Below are 22,807 nucleotides of genomic sequence, written 5' to 3'. Positions count from 1 at the left end.
GGGCAATAGAGTGAGACTCTATCTCAAAAAAAAAAAAAAAAAAAAAAAAAATCAAGGAAAAAGTAGATTCCTCCGTACTCCCAATTACCTCTCCCCTCTCGTCTCTGGATATGTAATATTTTTAGAGCCACTCTTCAACTTCTGAAACTGCTTAGCAATTGTGAGCCATGTCAGCCTTTTACTCTCTATGAATTATGTGAAAACCAGTATGCTAAATACTAGATTATTTGTCTTGCTTTATGAAGATTTGATGTAGAGATCACAAACATCTTTTATTTGTTGTTTATTGATTATCTAGTATTCTTGGTGACAGTTTTGAGCTAGTTCTGAACACCAGGGAAAAGACCAATTTCTTCAAATTATCAAATATTACTTTTAGTGGATCTTGACATAGTCAATAATTATGTTTGAATTATGGAATACATTTGGTTAGAAACATAAAAAGGTAGACAGCAACATTATAGATCATACTCATCTATATGCATATAGTGAAGGTGTCTTTATTTTCTCAATTTGACGTGCCTGTCAAGGGCAAGATTCTTTGTCTCAAAATCTAGGCTTATCAGGTTTTTGTGTTTTGAGATTTTAGGCATTATTTTCCATTAATCATAGTTAACATTTTCATTTTCAAATTAACAAGAATAATTTTATCATAAAGTTCTATTTTTGTTAGATTTCTAAAGAGATTCTTAAGTTGATAACTATAATTTTGAGAAAATCATTTTGGAAAATTTTGCAGAAATGTGTGTGCTTACAGGAAAACAAATAAATGGCCTTTGAATGTCATTATTCCATTTAATGACGTCATTTTTAGAATCTATTTTTTCTTCATTTCTGGAATTTAAAAACACAAAGCAGGCGGAAGATCTTGACTTTGGAGTTGATCTAGTTCATGTGTAAAGACAGAAACAGAAAAACTTGTGACAAGCAGTGAGATCATTGTACTCATTTTTATCAACATGATCTGAGGAAGTCTTTCAAGATCAGAAATTTGAAGTTGCTAATACTTTGACTTACTTTAAATTTTCAAATAAAATATTAAACATTTCCAAAAGACAATTTGTCATAACAGTAAAACATGCATCTCCTTGCCTATTAATGAGGCTGAGACATAATATTGCCTATAGCTTTGAAGCTTCCTTTCATCCCTTCTTAATCCTATACCGTCATTCATTCCTAAATACCCCTTCCCTACACTACTCTATGGTAACCACTATCTTGAGTTTTGGGTTTATCATTCCTTTCAGTTATAGTTTTAGCATATACGTATTCCTAATTAACCTACTGTTTGGTTTTATATGTTTTTGAAGTGTATGTTAGTGGATCATCTTCCATGCATTATTCTTAGAGTTGTATTTCCTCTCAATATTGTTTCACAGATTTATCCACCTTGATGTGTGCAGCTTTTCACATTTTTCCCAACTAATCATTTTCATACCTTATATTTTAGGAATATCTATTATAAATAGCATATGAATAATTTTTTATTTCATCTGATAATCTTTGTCTTTACCTGGTAGTTTTAACTTTTTGTATCAATTGTGAAAATATGTTGGAATTTATGTCTGATGTTTCATTTTGAATTTTTAATTTACGCTGCTTTTTCCAGGTTCATCATCCAAACTGCTCCTGCTCCTCCTCATCTCTTCTTTCTGTTTCTTCCTTTTCTATATTCATCCTTTCTGTTTATTATCCTTAACTTCTTTTGGATTGATATTTAATTTCTTATTTTATTTTTCCTCATTTACTGATTTGGAAGACAAATGATCATTTTCTAATCTTACAAAAGAAATTTAAAATGAACACACTTTAAAAAGAAATTTAACTTGCATGTACTTAAAAGGTACAAAAGTAAGCAATATCTCTTCTCTTGAACCAAAGAAAACTTTAATATCTTTTTTACTTACATGCTAGTTTTGAGTGAAATTTCAGTGTATCTGTTTTCTTTTAATAAGTTAGATTTTACTATTTTTGAGTCATATTATAAATATGTGTATATGTATATATATTTCTACATACATCATTCTTTTTTATTTTTGTTTGCTGCCCCTGATTATTTTATTTTTGCTTTAAGTATATTGTTAAGATCCCTTAGTGAGAGTGTGATTGCAAAATTCTGTTTGAAAGTATCTTTTTAAAAAATGATGTTTAGTCAAGTTGACTCACAATTTTTTGTTGTTGTTATACTTAATGTCTCAAAGTATCTATTTGCCTTTGCTTTGGAAGGATAGTCTTCCTAGGGCATGCAACTGAGATGCAATTGAGGGTTTTAGATATCTATGCTTAACACATTGAAGATATTATTTTCTCTTTTGACTTTCACTGCTGTTTTTGAGAACTTGGCGTTTAGTAAAACTAATTCCTTTCCATGTAATCTGCCTTTTCTCTTTTGTCTGGTTCTATAATGTTTTCTTTATCTTTGGTGTTCTAGAGTTTTTTTTACGTGTCTGCGTGAGATTTCTTTCTTTTTTCTTCTGATAGGGATTTTTTTTTTTTTGGCTTTTTTAATATGATGGGTATCTTTCTGTGAAAATTTTGCCATTGTTTTGTCAAGTATTGCCTTTTCCCTTCTAATTATGTATATGTTAGAACTTCTTGTTCTATGCTGTATTATTTCCTATTCTATCATTAATACTTTCCATTTATTTTTCTCTCTCTATTACATTCTGGATATATTTTTTTAGATTTGCATGGCATGTTTTAGTATTTTAGATTAACAAGTTATAAAAACTTATTAAAAATTCACCTTAGGTGAAAAAGAGTTTGAGAATTAACAATATATTCAGATTCATTTTGATACTAGTAGTGATAATTTCTGAAATGGGCAGGTAGAGTAAGGTTTTCCTGGGTGTATTTCTTTTCTTTTTTTCCTTTCCTTTTTTTTTTCTTTCTCTCTCTTCTTCCTTTCTCTTTGATATTGATACATGGAGGTAAGTAATGCAGGCAGCTCTGTTTTCTTTCCTGTTATTCAATATGGTAGCCACTAGTTGCCTGTGGCTATTTAAATTTAGTTACCTAAAAATGAATAAAAAGAAACCCCACAACATATTTGCTTGAGAGCCACATGTAGTTAGTGGCTACCATTTTGGACAATATATATAGGCCATTTCTGTCATTGTAAACAATTCTATTAGACAGTGCTGCCTAAGGGGCCTTGGTTCTGCATATCCACTTCTTTGATATATTAACTATATTATTATTACATTCTCAATGTTATATTCCAGATGGTGAGACTATTATAAAGAAAATAAACTCTGACAGATTGAAGATTATTTAAAAATCTGCAAGAATGATTGGACATTAATCTCAAGAGAATCCCAAGGGAATAAAAGAGTGATCTAAGGAAGGTTCCCTTCAGCAGGGAGTGCTGTCTTAGCAGGATGAGGCTAAGGGAGCGAGTGGGCTTTATATCAGGTATTAAGGAATAGAAAAGGAGAGATGAAGTATGTCTCACAGGAAGTGCTATAGTTATGGTCCCTGGCAGTCATTGGTGTAACTGCCTGTAGCTGGGATGAGGGAATCAGCAATATAGTGCATCATAGCAGTCATAGAAACATCTCCTTTGGTAAATTAAAAACATTAGTGGGATGCATTTTTTAAACAGAGTTTTTGTTAGAGAGATGTGCCTATGTATACCTCTTAAAGGCATTTTTTCAAGAGTACTTTCCAATAAGGAGTCAAAAAGTATTAGGTAGGATATTAATATACTTCTTTACCTGTTTATTTTGACACTGCCATCTATCTTTGAATATGCCTTCTATTATTTCTTAATTGCCATTCAGAGTAGCATTGCTTATTAAATAAATATTTGTTGAAATTTCGAATTTTAGGTCATGTGACTGTCCTTTCTAAAAGCATGTCAGATTGATGAAATATTAATGAAAAAAATGTCCTGGAAGAAAGTAACTATTAATGTTTTCAAATAAGTACTAACTTTATATTTTCAAAGGACAAATGATTACTTTCTCATGCTTTCACAGTCCTTCCAAATCTAGCACCATTTCTCTAAGAGACCTCTAGAAGACTGAATGTTCCCTAGGGGCAGGAGACTGCCTCTTTTGTATGTTGTCATTCATTCTATAGCTTTTTTTTTGGTTTATAGATGTAGCAAAATGTTGTATAAATATTTGGTTTAAAAGTGTATCTGTATCTTAAAAGCTTTGGCTTTGAATACAGGGTTAACAGTAAACAAAGAACACATGGAAAATGTATTAATTGCTTTTAACAGACACGTATCTTCTATAGATGGTAAATAAGAGCTGCTCAGCTTAATTTATAGTTGACCTGAGAGGGCCTGGAATTGTAAAATGCTCCAAATCTATTTTTTAAATATCTATATCTATATATGCCATATATATACACACACAGAGCATATATACATATACATGGTAAATATATTTGCCATATATATCTCCCAGTTTATTTAAAATATACATTTCTGTTTAAATGGCCAAGATTGACTATCTTTTTAAAAAAAATTCTGTTAACATGTAAAGTAAGTCACAATGTGACACAGAATCCAAAATCTTCATTTTTAACACAGTTTCATATGACTACGAGAGCTCATATATTTCTAGAGTAGTTATATTCAGCTACTCTATTAAAAAATAGATTTTGGACCCTACGTTACTGATATTTAAGTACAACCAGGAGAAAATGTAACTAAAACCTAATTATTTGAGCTGGGCATGGTGGCACATGCCTGTAGTCCCGGTTACTTGGGAGGCTGAGGCAGGAGGATCTCTTGAGTCCAGAAATTCTGGACTGTGGTGCACTGTGCCAGTCAGGTGTCCACACTAAGTTCAGCATCAATATGGTGACCTCCTGAGAGCAGCAGACCACCAGATTGCCCAGTGAGGGATGTACCGGCCCAGGTCAGAAACAGAGTAGGTTAAACTCGCATGCTGAACAGTAGTGGGATTGTGCTTGTGAATAGCCACTGTACTCTAGCATGGGCAACACAGTGAGTCCCTGCCTCTTAAAACAGAGCAAAATAAAACAAACATAATTTTTTGAAACTATCATTTTACTGTTTAAAAGACAACAACAAAAGGTAAAGTGTTAAGCCAAAACAATTTGGAAAAAAATACTGTTAAACTTTACAGTTTCTTATGTATATAAAGGTGGAATATAATAAACTTTCTTTCTTTTTAATTGTTATTGCCTGTTTTCTGAGAATGCAAACCGTATGTGTTTATGGCTTTACAGCTATCAGTATGAAGCTATTAACTGAATATTTTGGTTTCTGTTGAAAGATAAATATTTTAAATGAGAGAAATTATTGAACTGCAGATACTAAAGCCTCTATTAGTATTTTACATAAAAAGAATCAGTATAGTTTATTCCTTAGATTAATTTTCTGGGCTTGTTATTATATCTTAGAGTATTGCCAGGTTAGTTAAGTAAAAGATTTTTAAAATGATGATGTTTATCTTGGTATTCCCTTACATATCTATACATGAAGAAAGGCCTTAATACAAAGGAAGGCATCACATTGACAGTAGGTGGAAGTTTTAATTTTTATGATTCAGAAAGCTTTTTAAGAGTAAAACTCAGTTTTATCATTTAGATTGGTGATGGATTTCTAGTTCTTTTATTAGAGGGGGCGGTATATGTCTGAAAGGAACAGGTGCAGTTTATTTCAGCCTCTATTGTATATTAAATTTCATAAATAATAATTGACATAGTTTGGGTATTTGTTCTTGCTCAGATCTCCTGTTGAATTGAATGCTGGAGGTGGGGCCTGGTGGGAGGTGTTTGGCTCATGGGAGTAGATCCCAGTGAATTTGGTGCTGTCTTTGCAATAGTGAGTGAATTTTCATGAGATCTGGTCATTTAAAAGTGTGTGTCACCTCTGCCCGCATTCTCTTTCTTGCTCCTGGTCTCACCATGTGATGTGCCTGTTGCCCCTTCACCTTCCGCCAATCTTCCTAAGGCCAACCCAGAAGGCAAGCAGATGCTGGTGTCATGCTTCTTGTGCAGCCTGCAGAACCATGAGCCAATTAAACCTTTTTTCCTTAGAAATTACCCAGATGCAGATATTTCTTTATAGAAATGCAAGAATTGCTTAATACAGAAAATTGGTAATAAAGAGTGGGGCATTTGCTGTAAAAATATCTGAAAATGTGGAAGGAACTTTGGTACTAGGTGATGGGCAGAGGTTGGAAGAATTTGGAGAGCTCAGAAGAATATGGGAAATAAGGAAAAGTTTGAAACCTCCATGAGACTGGTTAAATAATTGTGACCAAAGTGCTGATAGTAATATGGACAGTGAAATCCATGCTGAGGAGGTCTCATGTAAATGAGGAACTTATTGAGAACCGGGAGCAAAGGTCATGCATGCTATGCCTTAGCAAAGAATTTGGCTGCATTTTGCTTCTGCCCTTGGGATTTGTGGAAGGTTGAACTTCAGAGTGATACAGGGTATCTGGTGGAAGAAATTTCTAAGCACCAAAGCATTCAAGATGTGGCCTGATTTCTTCTAATTGCCTATGTTCCAGTGTTGGAGCAAAGAAATTTATATTTGAACAGGAAGAAAAGCATAAAGGTTTGGAAAATTTGCAGCCTGCCCACATGGTAAAGAAAAAGCTTTTTTCAGAGAGTAACTCAAGAAGGCTGTGGAGGGACTACTTGCTAGACAAATTTGCATAACTAAAAAGGAGCGGAGAGTTAATGTCCAAGACAATAAAGGAAAAACCTTGAAGGCATTTCAGAGACCTTTGGCAGCCCCTCCCATCACAGGCCCAGAGGCCTAGTGGGGAAGAATAGTTTTGAGGGCCAGGCCTGGGGCCCTGCTGCTCTTTGTAGCCTTGAGACACTGCTCCTTGCTTCCCTGCCACTGTGGCTCCAGCCTCAGCTCAAAGGGGCCCTGGTCCAGCTTGGGCCACAGCTCCAGAGAGTGTAAGCTGTAAGTCTTGGTGACTTCTATGTGGTGTTAAGCCTGTGGGTGCACAGAGTGCAAGAGTTGAGGTTTGGTAGCCACTGCCTAGATTTCAGAGGATATATGGAGAAAGCCTGGGTGTCCAGGTAGAAGACTACTGTAAGGGCTGGCAGAATCCTCACATAGAACCTCTGCTAAGGTAGTGCCAAGGGGAAATGTGGGGTTGGACCCCCTACACCGAGTCCCCAATGGGACACTACCTAGTGGAGTTGTGAGAAGGGGGTCGTTGCTCTTCGGACCCAGGAATGGTATATCCACCAGCATCTTGCACCCTGTACCTGGAAAAGCCACAGACACTCAATGCTGGCACCTGAGAGCCGCTGTGGGTGGTGCACCCTGCAAAGCAACAGGGGCAGAGCTACCTAAGGCCTTGGGAGCCCACCCCTTGTACCAGTGTGGCCTGGATTGGGACACGGAGTCAAGAAGATTATTTTGGAATTTTAAGATTTAATGACTGCAGGCCAGGCGCGGTGGTTCACACCTGTAATCCCAGCACTTTGGGAGGCCAAGGTGGGCGGATCACGAGGTCAAGAGATTGAGACCATCCTTGCCAATGTGGTGAAATTCTGTCTCTACTAAAAATACAAAAATTAGCTGGGCATAGTGGCATGTGCCAGCTACTCGGGAGGTTGAGGTAGGAGAATCACTTGAACCTGGGAGGCGGAGGTTGCAGTGAGCCGAGATTGTGCCACTGTACTCCAGCCTGGTGGCAGAGCGAGAGACTCCATCTCAATAAAAAAAAAAAAAAAGATTTAATGACTGCCCTACTGAGTTTCAAACTTGCCTATGGCCTACAGCCCCTTTGTTTTGGCTGATTTCTCCTATTTAGAATGGGAATGTTTACCTAATATCTGTACCCCCATTGTATCTTGGAAGTGAATGACTTGTTTTTGATTTTACAGGCTTGTTGGTAGAAGGGACTTGCCTTGTCTCAGATGAGACTTTGCACTTTGGACTTTTGAGTTAATGCTAGAATGAATTAAGACTTTGGGGGACTATTAGGAAGGCATGATCATAGTTTGCAATTTGAAAAGGATATGATATTTGGAAGGGGCTAAGGGCAGACTGATACAGATTGGATATCTGTCCCCACCCAAATCTCATGGTGAATTGTCATCTCTAGTGCTGGAGGTGGGGCCTGGTGGGAGGTGTTTGGATCATGGGTCAGATCCCTCGTGGCTTGGTGCTGTCTTTGTGATAGTGAGTGAGTTTTTGTAAGATCTCATCATTTACAAGTGTGCCTCCCTCATCCCCTCTCCAGCCAACACACACACTTTGGCTCTGGCCATGTGACATGCCTGCTACCCCTTCACCTTCTGCCATGATTAGAAGCTTCTTAAGGCCTCCCCAGAAGCAGAGTAGATGCTGGTGCTATACCTCCTGTACAACCTGCAGAACTGCGAGCCAGTTAAACCTCTTTTCTTTATAAATTACCATGCCTCAGGCAGTTCTTTATAGCAATGCAAGAATGGGCTAATACAATAATATGAAAGAAACACCCGAAAGAAACACCCAAAAGAAAGTTAGAGCCACTGATATCACCTGGAGTCCCTCTGCAGGGCTAAGTAGAAGTTTAGCCCATTTGAACAGAAGTCTGATAGAACTTTCTACAATGACAAAAATGGCCTATGTCTGTCTTGTTCATTACAGAAGCTGCTTACCACATGTGGCTGTTGAGCACTTGAAATATTGCTAGTGTGATTAGGATTTAAATTTTAATTAAAATTTAAATAGCCACATGTGTCTAGAGGCTACCTTATTGGACAACACATCCTTAGAGATCAGAAAAACATATTTCTCGTGCACTTGTTTTGAGCCTTTGTACTCTTGAGTCTGTATATGTGGCTGCCCTTTCCAGCATGCTATGAATTTCTGAGGAGGGGGACAAAGTGTTGTGTCATTGTGAAGCCTTAATATGGGACTCAGGAGAGAAGATCAGAGTACATGTTAAATGGATTTGAATAGTAAAAAGAGAATAAGGAGATTAATGCTTGAAATAAAGTAAAATACATGAGCCTGTACTGCTCATTTTGTAAGACAGGAGAGCAGGTATTTAAAGTGTTTTTATGCATTCTCTGTTTGGTATACTGGATGAGGTGCAAGGATTTCTTTTCTTAAATTGCTGAGATTCCTTTTAGAGAGAAACATCTAACACGTGAAAGAATAAAACTCTTAAGCTCCTAAGTATGTGACATGGATAACATGTCACTAAAATATAGCACAGGATTTTGTAATATGTACATGCAACAGGTATTCCAAGGGCTATGCTAGGTGCCACAGTAAATGAGAAGCATATAGGACAGAGAAACCTAGAACACAAAGAAATAAAATAAAAAGGTGTAATCAGTTCAGTAAAGAAGAAATGGAGACTGAGAGTGATTAATGGAGAGGTTTTTTTGATGTAGCTGATTATAGAAAGTCTTTCTGAGGTGGTGAAGTTTGACACCAAAGGACAAGGAACTAGTTTAGAGAAGAGTGGACAGTAGTACTGAACATGAGGTGGACAAACTGTGTGGCAGAGGGATGGAGAAATCCAAAATGCTGTCAGAGAAGATGGGCAGTGGCCAGGCCATGCGGGGGGTCATGGTCATAAAGATCGTGGTAAGGATACTGGATTTTCATTCTATGGAAGTTGGAGTCTGTTGAAGAGTTTCAAGCAGGAGATGAACTCTTCTGGCTTTCTAAAAAGATCACTTTAACTGCTACAGGGAGTGTGTTAGTGTTTTCTCAGGCTGCTATAAAGAACTGCCTGAGACTGGGTAATTTATAAAAGAAAGAGGTTTAATTGACCCACAGTTCTGCTTTACTGGAGAGGCCTCAGGAAACTTACAATCATGGCAGAAGGCAAAGGAGAAGCAGGCACCTTCTTCACAGGGTGGCAGGATAGAGTGAGTAGAAGCAGGGGAAATGACAAATTCCCCTTATAAAGCCATCAGATCTTGTGAGAACTCACTCACTTTCGAGAGAATAGCATGCGGGAAACCACTCCCATGATCCCATTACCTCCACGTGGTCCTGCCCTTGACATGTGGGGATTATGGGGATTACAATTTGAGGTGAGATATGGATGGGGACAAAAACCCAAACCATATCAGGGAGAATTGATTGAAGGGAGGAGAGGGCGGACAAGGAAGTGTGAGATAGGAGGCTCTGGCAGTAGTCACATGAATTAGGAGGGTGGCTTGTATGAGGATTGTAGCAGTGGTGGGCCAAGGGGTGGGTGAATCTTGCAGATAAATTGGAGGTGGAAACTGTAGGACCTGTTGATGAATTGGATGTAGGATGTGAATGAAAAGGCAGAATTGAGAATAAGTTTTTTTTTTACTTGAGCAAATAGGCAGATAGTAGTGCTGTTAACTGGGGTGGAGGAGGTTGTTACTTGTTCCGTGAATTTTGGAGAAGAAAAAAAATCTCCCCCCCTTTTTTTTTGAGACGGAGTCTTGCTCTGTCACCAGACTGGAGTGTAGTGACACTATCTCTAGCTCACTGCAACTCCGCTTCCCAGGTTCAAGTGATTCTCCTGCCTCAGCCTCCTGAGTAGCTGGGACTACAGGCGCCCGCCGCCACACCTGGCTAATTTTTGTTGTTTTAGTAGGGAAGGGGTTTCACCTTGTTGGCCAGGATGGTCTCAATCTCCTGACCTCGTGATCCGCCCACCTCAGCCTCCCGAAGTGCTGGGATTACAGGTGTGAGGCACTGTGCCCGGCCCAAAATATCCCTTTTTAACATGTTAAGTTTGACATGTTTAAAATAGAGTATCACAATTTGAGACATCAGGCAGGCCCCTAGATATGTGAGTCTAGAGGTTACATATGTGGAGTGGAGATATTTAAGCCCTGAGAATGGATGGAATCTCAGTGTGGGCAGGTTGTATGGAGAAGGAAGCTAAAGATGTAGGCGAGTGGTCAGAACAAGTTCTGAGGGGCTCCGGGTTCAGAAAGTTCAGAAACAGATGATCCAGAAAGGGAAGAGGAGGCAGAAACACAGACTGAGGAGTAGCCAGTGGGGAGGAGAACACCAAATGCTGATTTCTGGACCTAAAGGAAAAGTGTTTCAAAATAAGGGAAGGACAAACTGCATAGCGCGCTGCTGTGAGGTGGGGCAAGATGATATTATTGGAATTGGCAAGAGGAAGGTTGTTGCATCCTTTGAGAAAATAGATTTTTTTGGAGTCTTGGTGGTAGAAGCCAGACTGAAGTGAGATTGAGTGAATGGATGGCAAAAAGTGCTGACCATGCTTGTGAGAAATTTTTTGAGACCTTTTGCTATAAAAGAGAGGAGAGAAATGGAAACTAACTGGAGGGGTATCTGAGGTCAAGTGAATGGAACTTGGTGAGCACATGGAGAAATCAAATCAGTGAGAGTTCAAAGAAGATGGAACTGTGAATTGGCCTTGAAAGATGAAATTATTTCAGTTCTGTGGAGGGGAGCATTATGAGTGCATTGCTACACAAAGGTAGCAGTGAAATGTATAGAATCAAGGGAAGATCATGGATTTAATAATTAGGACTGCTCTGACTAGCATTGGGTAGTAGTGACAAGTATTTAGGGTGGCAACAAGTGGTGAAAGGCCTGAAACGTGACCATAATGTCTTTTCCACATATATTGTTGGCAAATTAGTCTGTATTTAAAATGAATAATGTAGTGTTTTTTTTGAACTAACGATATTAAATTTGATACTAAGAAACTACTTAGTATCCAAACAAGGTATTTTCTTTTCTATAATATGTTCCTTTTAATAGGGGACTTAAGTTTTGATTAGAGCACATACCAGTATCTATGTTTTAAAATCTATAGTTCTTTTACTGTTTTTTCATCTAAAGGTCAAAAACTCTTGTTTCTTGTGCTTTGTTTTTTATCATTCCTGTTAACCTGGTTTTATTTTCATTTTATTTGGAATGCTTTCTCTAGATATTTTATGCCTTTCAGTATGTTATAGCCAAAAAGAAACTAGGAGAATACTACATTTATTACTGTGTTATCTGATATGAAAAGTGGGAATAAATGATTGTTTTTAAATATACAGTGTCCTTAAGAAGTATATTTCAAGAAAATATACATATTCGTGGTTGTATTTTGAAAGTTAGTAGATTTGACATTGTGAACATTATTTATAGTAGTTCCTGAATTCCCAGCCTGGCTGTGTAATTTAGTGTAATTTGGGTGGATGCACCATTGAATGGCATGTAGGTGTATGTTTGTCTTGCCCCCAGGGCATGCTAAGTACTTTGTACTCTCTCCTAGAACTGTTCATTTTAAGTATTTAGTCACCTTGGTAAAGGTAGGTGAAAATGAAAGCTTAAAATAAGCTATAATTATATTCAGCATTGGTGATCTATTACTCTGACAGAGGAATGTAAATTGGATCTAGATATTATACAGTATTAAAGCTGACCTTCCAAGTTTAAGGTACGAAATTTGTTAGTTTGTCACATGTGAGCAGTAATGTATTTTTTTCTCCTTTTAAGAAGCTTTGTGTATTGATTTTAAACCATCTAGGTTTGTGTTTCCCTAGGCATTCATGTAAGATTATTTTTTTGGGTAATTAAAAATATTTTTCTTATTACAAAATATAAAGTTCATTATAGGACAATAAGAAAATACACAAAAGCAAAATCAAGAAAAATGTATAATATTATCTACTTAAATAGACACTAACTTCTTGGAGGAAGAGAGAGAGAGAGAGACAGACACTCTGTCTACAGAGGAAGTCTTCGTGTCTAATACTGTTGGTTGATTGGTTAAAAATTTGCTTAAAGCATGTAATCATCAAATAAATGATTCAAATATACTCCAAACATTTTTTTTTTCAATCTAAAGGATAAACATTTTTTCTCTAGACATTTCATGTAGAGCCCAGACCTTTTCTTGGAGTGGGCAAAGGCTGATTGCATAAAGCATACCCATAATGCATTGTCTTCCTGATGTTGGTGTTTTAAAGTAGAACAGGATCATAAAGCCTCTGGCAAAGCAATCTGAATGCAAAACTATACTTCTGCTAAAAAAAAAAAAACAACTTTTTTTTTGGTACTACGATTTCCCTTTAATATATAGTGGTTCCCACATTTACTTTTATAGCAATTTAAAAAGTAATCTATTTTTAACTTTCCAAATCATTAGGCTTAGTTTTCACAGAAGTACCTCTTTCCCCAATTGTGTGTTATCTGTTTATATAATATTAATTATATAAATACAATAGTAAGTACAACTGTCAAGAATGGATTTGGAAACAAACCCAACTGGTTCTGGTGGGAGCAGTGTGTGGGGATATATAAGAGAGTAGAACACAAGCCTTGAATTAGCTGACTAGGTGGAGGATGATTAAGAATGTGTTTGTATAGCTACACATATGTAATACATTTCTTATATGTGAACCAAAACATTGAAGAATAATAATAGAAAACACCTTATATACTATTTCTGCTTTTTAAACTTAAGATATATGAGCATCATTCCACTTCAAGATTGTAGGCATAGTTTTTTAAGTTTGGTTTTGTTCCTAGGCCCTAGCTAAGTGAGGTAGGCTCTTCTTTGCTCCTCTAATATTCTCTGTTTATTTTTGTAATAGTGTTTATTGCACACGTTTTTTTTTTTTCATTATCCTCATTTCAGTCCTCCTACAAATTTCTTCCATCAACTCTTTAATCCCAAATTATGTGTTTTTCTTTCTTCTTACTACCCCTTTTGTCTTTTAATTCTTTTGCAATCAGGATTTCACTTCCACAGAATTTACAAACTGCTCTTGAATTCATTTATTTATAGTTCTTTTTAGCCCTTATTTTATTTGACCTCATTTTAGCACTTGACTCTTGACTCCTCTGTCTTTTGAAACTTCTTCTTGCCTTTGTATTTGTTATGTCAGGTTTACTTGGTTCTCCTCTTACCACTGTCACTGCCTTTTTCTGATTTTCTTGGTGGGAGTTTTTGCCTATTCTCACACTCTAGCAGTGGATGTTTCAGACTTGTGTTTGAAAGATAGACTAAATACACTCTTATTTTTTATTTTTATTTTTTTGCTAAGCACAACTAGACATACTGGACATTATATGTGAAACAAATAGAAGAAGACAGGCTAGGAACCTTGGGACTTAAGGAACAATATGCCTGTGAGTTTGCTGGGTTGTCTTTCTGCCTTTTTGTCAGATTTGGAGGTGAAGAAGTGAGTAACCCAGAAATGACAGTGGGCACAGAACAAAGAAGTCCCAACAGAAGCCTTCTCTCTTAAACCAAAGGACTACAAAAATGGCAGCAAACAAGACAGAACATGTTGGCAATAACTGCTCTATATTTCTGCTGAATACCACAGAAAGAAATCTGTGGCCCCATCTCCACTCCCCCTACTGCCTGTCCTCACTATCAAAAAGCAAAGTGGGTAGCCTGGATTTCTACCTACAGAGGGCAGTAATGAGGCATTCTTCCCCCTCCCCACTGGCATTGTGTCCAAAGTGGCCAATAGAGTCAGGGCTTTCACCAACACCCAGTGATAACAGACGTCCACATCCCCCTTCCATGGTGCTATTGTAGGTTACATGGTGAGCATAATGAGGCAGTTCTTCTCTCCATCAGGGAGTGCCTAGATTCCCATCCATGCCAGGTGGTAACAAAGAATCTCTCTTGGACTTCTGTTTCCACCTTGCAGTAACGAGGTGGTGCTTTCTCTTCTTCCACTGGAACTGTGCCACAGGAAGCTTACTGAAATAAGAGGTTTATATAAGATTTATATAATCTTCTAACACGATATCCCAAATTTTCAAGCTTCAGTATAAAAAATATGTCATACCAAGAAGTGAGAAAATCACAAACTGAGTGAAAAAAGACAATAGATGACAACACTGATATGACAGAGATGGTAGAATTATCTGACAAGAATCTTTTGAAAAGCAGCCATCATAAAAGTGTTACAATAGGCAAATAGGAATGTGCCGAAACAAAAGAAAAAAAATAGAAAGTCTCAGCAAAGAAATAGAGGAAACTTTATTTCTTCTTTTAAAGAACCAAACGGAAATCTTAGAAGTGAAAAATACAATAACTGAAGTAAAAAGCTTATTGGAGGGCTTCAAAAGCAAAACATGAGGCTGAAAGGAAAGAATTAGTGAACTAGATTATAGAATGATAGAAAGTATACAATCTGGACAACCAGGAAAAAATAGATTGGGAAAAAAATACATACAGAGTCTCAGGGAATTATGGGTCTATAACCAAAGATCTAACATTCTTGTCATTGGAGTCTTGAGAGGAGAAAGAGGACAGGATAAAAAAGTACGTGAAGAAATAATGGCTGAATAGAGTGGGCACGGTGGCTCATGCCTGTAATCCCAGCACTTTGGGAGGCCAAGGCAGCTGGATCACCTGAGGTCAGGAGTTTGAGAACAGCCTGGTCAACATGGTGAAACCCGATCTCTACTAAAAATACAAAATTAGCCAGGCATGGTGGCATGTGCCTGTAGTCCCAGCTACTCGGAAGGCTGAGGCAGGAGAATTGCTTAGAACCCGGGAGGAGGAGGTTGCAGTGAGCCGAGATTGCGCATTGCACTCCAGCCTGGGTGACAGAGTGAGACTCTGTCTGAAAATAAATAAATAATATATATATATACACATACATATATATATGTATATATATGTGGCTGAATAGTTCTCAAATTTGGCAAAAGATATAAACTTACATAAACTGAATCACAAACAGGATAAACTCAAAGAAATTCACACACAAACATATCAAAGTCAAATTCCTGAGAACTAGACTGGGTACGGTGGCCCACGCTTATAATCCCAGCACTTTGGGAGGCTGAGGTGGGTGGGTGTCTTGAGGTCAGGAGTTTGAGACTAGCCTGGCCAAGATGGTGAAACCTCGTCTCTACTAAAAATACAAAAATTAGCCGGGTATGGTGGTGCATATCTGTAGTCCCAGCTACTTGGGAGGCTAAGGCAGGATAATTGCTTGAACCCAGGAGGCGGAGGTTGCAGTGAGCTGAGATTGCACCACTGCCCTCCAGTTTGGGAGACAGAGTGAGACTCTGTCTGAAAAAAAAAAAAAAAATCTGAAAACTAAAGATAAATAAAAACATCTTGAAATCAGTGGCCAGATTGCCAATTTCATGAACTAAATGGGAAATATTACCAAGATATCAACAGGGTAATAAGGAAATACTTTGAACAACTTTAAATACACAGCTCAACAACTTAGATGAACTAGATCAGTTCTTTGAAAAACACAAACTACTAAAACACACCCAATATGAAATCGATAATTTGGATGGCCCTCTGACTATTAAGAGAATTAAGTTCCTCCTCCCCAGCAAAAGATCTTCAGGTGCAGGTGATTTCACTGGAGAATTTTACCACAAACTTAAAGAAGAATTAATGCCAATTCTCCATAGTCTCTTCCAGAAAATAACAGAGCAGAGAACAATTAATTTTCTTTTAAATGAGGCTTGAATTACCTGATAGCAAAACCAGACCAATACAGTACCAAGATAGAACAAAACAAAACCAAAACCCTCAAACTTACAAACCCATGTTCATCATGAATATAGTTACAAAAATCCTTATATAATGCATTGTATTGACAAGCAAAAGAGGAAAAGTCACTTGATCATTTGAATCGATACAGAAATAGCATTTGACAAAATTCAACACTTGTGCATAATGAAAACTCTGAGAAAAGTAGGAATAGAGGGTGAGTTCAGTTGTAAACCTAGAAAGATATATGTAAATTCTTAACACCCTCTCTCTGCAGAATGTGGCCCTTTTTGGAAACAGAGTCATTGCAGTGTAATTACTTAAGATGAGGTCATAAGGGAGTAGGGTGAAGTCTTGATCCAACATGACTTGTGTCCTTAAAAAAAGAAAGCAGAGATACAGAAAGAGTCTCATGTGATGACTGGAAGGATTGGCAGCTTCCATCAGAAGCTAGGAAGAGGCAGTGAAGGATTCTACCCAGAGTGCCAGGCAGCAGCCCTGCTGACACTTTGATTTTGAACACCTTGCTTCCAGAACTACAAGAGAATATATTTGTTGTTTTAAACTCCTCAGTTTGTGGTACTTTGTTGCTGCAGCCCCAGGAAACTAATACAGAGGGGAAATTTCTTAACTTGGTAAAGAGATCTAAAAAAATCCTGTAGTTAATATTCTATTTAGTGATGAAAGACTAAATGCTTTCCCTCTAAGACAGATTGAGAACAAGGCAAGGATGCCTGCTTTCAGGATGCTTATTTTACACCATGGGGAAGTTCTAGGTAGAACACTGAAGCAAGAAAAGGAAATAAAGGCATGCAGGTCAGAAAGGTAGAAATAAAACTGTCCCTATTTGCAAATGACACGATTGTTTACATAGAGAATCTCAAGAAATCTACCAAAAACTGCTAGAACTTATCACTGAGTTCAGCAAGGTTGCAGGATTCAAGATAAAAATATAAAATTGTATTTCTATGTACTAGCAATGAACTTGTGGAAAATGAAATTAAAAACACAATACTGTTCATAATTGCTCAAAAAATAATTATAATTTTAATGAATTAGCCATAGACTTTTATGCTGAAAACTACAAAATAATGATGAAAGGAGTTAAAGAAGATCCAAATAAATGGAGACATCTAGTGTTTATGAATAAGAGACTCAATTTGTTTGTCTATTTGGGTTATTGGCAGAATCCAATTTCTTGTGATTGTGGGATTAAGACTCATTTCTTTTCTAGCTGTCAGTTGAGGGCTATTCCCAGGTTTTTCAGTCTACTTACATTTTTTGGCTCTTGTTTGGCTTCCTTCATTTTCAAAACCAGTAAAGGTAAGTTGAGTCTCTTTTATGTTTTTTTTTTTTTTTGAGACAGAGCCTTGCTCTGTTGCCTGGCTGGAGTGCAGTAGCACCATCTTGGCTCACTGCAGCCTCCGCCTCCTGGGTTCAAGGGATTCTCCTGCCTCTGCCTCCCAAGTAGCTGGGATTACAGGCACTCACCACCACACCCGGCTATTTTTGTTTTTTAGTAGAGATGGGGTTTTTCCATGTTGCCCAGGCAGGTCTCGAACTCCTGGCCTCAAGTGATCCACCTACCTCAGCCTCCCAAAGTGCTGGGATTACAGGTGTGAGCCAGGGTGCCCATCCCTTTTTATGCTTTGACTCGCTTTCTTTCATCTCATCTGTCTAACTAAGCTGGGAAATTAAGAATTATATGATTAGATTGTAACCACCTGGATAAACTAGGTTAATTTTCCTATTTTAAAATCATCTAATTAGCCATCTTAATTCCATCTGCAACTTGAGTTTCTCCTTTGCTACATGAGCTAATATATTTATAGGTTCTGAGTTTAAGATGTGCAGATCTTTTGTTGGGCAAGGGTAGAATTACTTTCTTTACTACATATGCCTAGTCCTTTTATGCCCTTCCATTGCCCATGGAATTGTATATGTGGTTTTTCAAGATCAAGTCCTTTCTTACCTGTTTGGTTTTATCTCTGATACAGCTTTCTCTGTTGCTCAGCACAGGCCATTTCTTTTATGTTTAATGTCTTCATGTGTATACCCTCCTGCTTAGAAAGACTCAGGTCAGACAGCAGATGCTTTGAAGTTCCCAAGAGAGGTAGATGTTGTACGTTCTGTTCCCAGAGAGCCATGACTATAGCATTTATTACATTATGGAAATAATTTTGTTCGATATTTGTTTTAACCACTAGTCTGTGATCTTTTCAAGGGCAGAGAACATACTTTATTCAGTTTTGTATTTCTCGTATTTAGTGCAGTATCAAGAACACAGTGTTCCCTTTAATAAAGGCTGACTTGGCCAGGTGTAGTGGCTTACACCTGTAATCCCAGAACTTTTGGAAGCTAAGGTGAGAGGATTTACTTGAGGTCAGGAGTTTGGACTAGCCTGGGCAACATAGTGAGACCCTATCTCTACAAAAATTAAAATTAGATGAATGTGGTGACACATGCTTGTAGTCCCAATTACTAGGAGGGCTGAGGCAGGAGGATCGCTTGACCCCAAGAGGTTGAGGGGGCAGTGAGACATGATTGTGCCACTGTACTCCAGCCTGTGTGACAGAGTGAGACCCTGTCTTTGGTTTTATCATCTTTGATTCAGTATGAATAAATAACAGTTCTGAAATTTCTAGCTTGAAGGTTGAGACAGGTTCAGTCATGGTGTGGAGATCTGTCATCTCTGTGTTTATTTCTGCATACATAAAGGCCACAAGCCTGGTTATCAGCAGACCTAGATGTTATTTCTAAGTTACTGTAACCTCTTATATATAACAATAGAAGAGACTTAGTTTCATTATAAAAAGATTTATTGAGTGCTCAGTTTATCCCATGCTTGAATAAATATGATATATAAGAAATGGTCCCTATACTCAAGGAGTATGCATCAGGTAAGATTACTCTTATGATCTGAGATTGCTCTTATGATCTGGTATGTTTATTCCAGATCATAAGGGTAATAATTCCAAGATTAATTCCATTATAATTCATGATGCATTTGTCTTTCCCTTTCTACAGCACATCTGGGAAGAAAGGTAGTAACTTTAAACAAAACAAAGGAAGGGTAGGAGGGTCAGTCTTTGGGGAAAAATACTTGAGAGTGCTTTGTTCCTTTTGGCCAGGAGATAAATCTGAGACCTGATTGTTGCCTGTATTACTCAATGAGGTGACTGCGTGTATTTGCTTCCTAAAGCCAACAACATGTCAGAAACCACTTTATACACTTTCTTCATCCTGTGTTTCTGGAAGTAGTAACTGAATTTCAAAGCCTAAGCTGCTTTTGACCATTTAAAGGCGGGTTAAACATTGTAATTCTGGGAATCTGTTCTCCCTCTCCCACTATTCTTTTTTTTGTTTGTTTGTTTGTTTGAATTTTTATTAAAATTCATCTCTTCTTTTCTCCTATATTGAGACCCCTACTAGGAGTGCTAAAGGGTAATATACTTAGAAGTTTTCCTTGAGGCAATTAGAGGAGTTTGATATTTCCTGTTACAGAATTTTAAGAGGTAGATTTTGTGTTAAATTAGTATTTAGCACACTACGGTTGCTCTATTAAAGCAGTTTTTTCTGATACAAATGTCATACTGATCTCTATGTCATTTCTATTCATGAAAAAGAAACATGTGCATATTTATCCATGAATGCAGTTTATAGTTAAACCACATAATGCCTGATGGTACTGTGCTGATAGGCGCAGAAGAAATAGTGCAGATTTTAGTTCCTGGAGATTGATCATTTATAGATCAGTTGATAATTTTTTTCTAGGTTGCTTCTTACACTGATGATGAGAAATTTTTCATTTTTGTAGAAAGCTATGGATCTCAATAAACCTCTGTCAAGACAGCAGACCTACCTACTCAATATCACTTTTTATCTTGAACATCTTTTCCGGTGGAAATAGGAAGTGATTTCGTACCCCGTCCTTAAAAATAATATTGCTGAAAATAATAGGGGTGAGAGTGAAACACTTGAGATTATTGCTTTATGAGTGATACTTGTTAATACAACAGTATGTTGAGTTTGCAAATTTTTAAGAAAACAGGGAGACATTTTATGCATATTTAATTTTTAATCTTTTTAATAAGTACTTTTGTTAGCTTTCTTTTAATTCTTATATTGTTTCTTTGGTTGTCAAGTGTCTCAGTTTTCTTTCCCTGTACCCTGTCCCACTTTTCTTGTTTTTGACATGTTTTATGAAATATAATGTGTAATCTGGTTTTCAGAAGGCCATTGCCCAACTCTCATTTTATTGTTGAGCATGGAACTTTAATAAGTTTTGTTTTATAGAGAATTAGTTTATATATAAAATGAGTGAGTAGGCATAAATTGTATTTGAATAGTTCATATTCTGTAGTTTAGGAGAGAGTTATATAGTGGGTCTAGAAATAGTTGACTTTAGACCATCTATGAGTCCCACTATTCTAGTTATAATTATGTTAAGGGTAATAAATTTTAAATAGCTATTTTTATTATTAATTATGTAGATCAGAGAACTTACTGATTTACATGGATTTGTGCTTCTTAAATTTTATAATGGGTCATAATATAAGCATATTAAGTGTAACTAAGTCTTTTCGTTATATTCGCATAATTTAAAATTACTTTGCCTGTTTTGGTGTGAGGCAGTTTGATGAACAGTGATTTTATTCTTCACAATGATTAAAGGTGATAGCAGTATGAATAATCTGAAACCATTTATATTGGCTTTAGAATATCTTTGTGGCTGTACTTTTCAATATGGAGATTGTTGAAAATTTACTTCAAACAAAATACTGAAGGCCCTCTGTGAAATATTAAAGAGGAGTGCCTTATGAACAGTCTCTCTCCATGCATCTCAATGTCAGCCCAAGTAAAACTCTCAGATTACTTCTCACTTCCCTGCTGCATGTGAAATAGGAATAAATTCAGAATAGGATGTCAACAAGGCAAACAGTTAAGTGAGATGCTGTGTTGTTTTCATGAATCATGAAAACAAGATTCAAAATGCCTATAGGTAATCTGTCTGTCGCTAATAGTAAAGAGTAAACCCTTCACTTTTGAAGTAGCATCCTGGTTTGAAAACAGCAACCTCTGTTTAACATTTTTCCTTACCTTAACTATAATAGCAATCTTCAGTCTTTCACAAGAGAGTATCTTTCCTGTTTAAGTGCATTTTAAAAATTAGTTATTTCATGGCTTTCACTGGCAAGATATGAGTAAAATATTGTCTGACAAGAGATTGCCAATCTATATGGCAAATTTCTTTTTCTTTTTTGTAAAATCAGAAATCTTCAACATTGATAGGTGTCAAGTTGTGTTTACAGAAATGTGCAAATGAAGAAGCTGGATTTTAAATAATATTTGTATTTTTTATATAAATATATTGCATTTGGTTTTTATTCTCTTGTTTTCACTAGAAATGTTATATTGTATCTTAAGGAAAAAATGATATTTTGGTATTTTTTGATGTATGACTTAAGCTTGTTTTTATTCTTTATAATGTTCTGTTTTTCATTCCTTGAAATTTTTTTTGAGATGGAGTTTTGCTCTTGTTGCCCAGGCTGGAGTACAATGGCGTGATCTTGGCTCACTGCAACCTCTGCCTCCTGGGTTCAAGCGATTTTCCTGCCTTAGCCTCTCCAAGTAGCTGGGATTATAGGCATGCACCACCACGCCTGGCTAATTTCGTATTTTTAGTAGAGATAGGGTTTCACCATGTTGGTCAGGCTGGTCTTGAACTCCTGATCTCAGGTGATCTACCTACCTCTGCCTCCCAAAGTGCTGGGATTACAGGCAGGAGCCACTATGCCTGGCTGAAATTTTGTTTTTAACGTCTTATTGTTCAAACACTACATATATTCATACATAAAATCACATGTATAAGCACATGCATCCAAATAAATATACACACGTGTATCTTTTCTTTCCTTCATTCTTTTGGCAACAGATTATTATCATTGTATTATTTATTGGCCTAGGTTTACTAATCTCCACTGAAAAAAGGTATTCATCTCTACTAAGGTAGTTTTCCTGTAATCCAGGCAAGCTGTTGTTTAGTGACAGTAATGTTCTAGTTATGTAAAGTCCTGTGATTAGGTCAGTGGGTTTATGGGACAGATTTCGTTTGCTGAAGATGGAGATACTCATTTAAGAACCAGCAATGCATTTTTTTTTTTTTTTTAATCGACTAAACTTTGAAACTTAGGAAATTCTTAACATTTATAGGAATGTAGTTCAGTGGTTTGGGAAATTCTGCTAAAGCATCTGCTTTTTTTGATTAATTTTTGCCAGTAATCTTTTTCTTTATGTTGATCTACATCTTTCCTCCATAGATCTTTACTCACTTGTACAATTTGTCTTCTTTGGCATAGCCCCAAATAGGCAGTAATTAGTGGTGTGCTGGTAAATGTTTAGAGCCA

The 22,807-nt window shown here is 36.9% G+C and overlaps 1 protein-coding gene across 2 annotated transcripts in view; it reads left to right on the top strand.

Annotated features, from left to right (window-relative positions):
* The window catches only part of DIAPH3 (diaphanous related formin 3), a 495,444-nt gene that overhangs the window by 125,329 nt on the left and 347,308 nt on the right, over window positions 1–22,807 (top strand). The window lies entirely within an intron of this gene.

The sequence above is a fragment of the Papio anubis genome, chromosome 15 (genome assembly GCF_008728515.1).
Source record: "Papio anubis isolate 15944 chromosome 15, Panubis1.0, whole genome shotgun sequence".
Lineage (NCBI taxonomy): Eukaryota > Metazoa > Chordata > Mammalia > Primates > Cercopithecidae > Papio > Papio anubis.
This window is presented reverse-complemented; position numbering and strand designations above follow the sequence as displayed.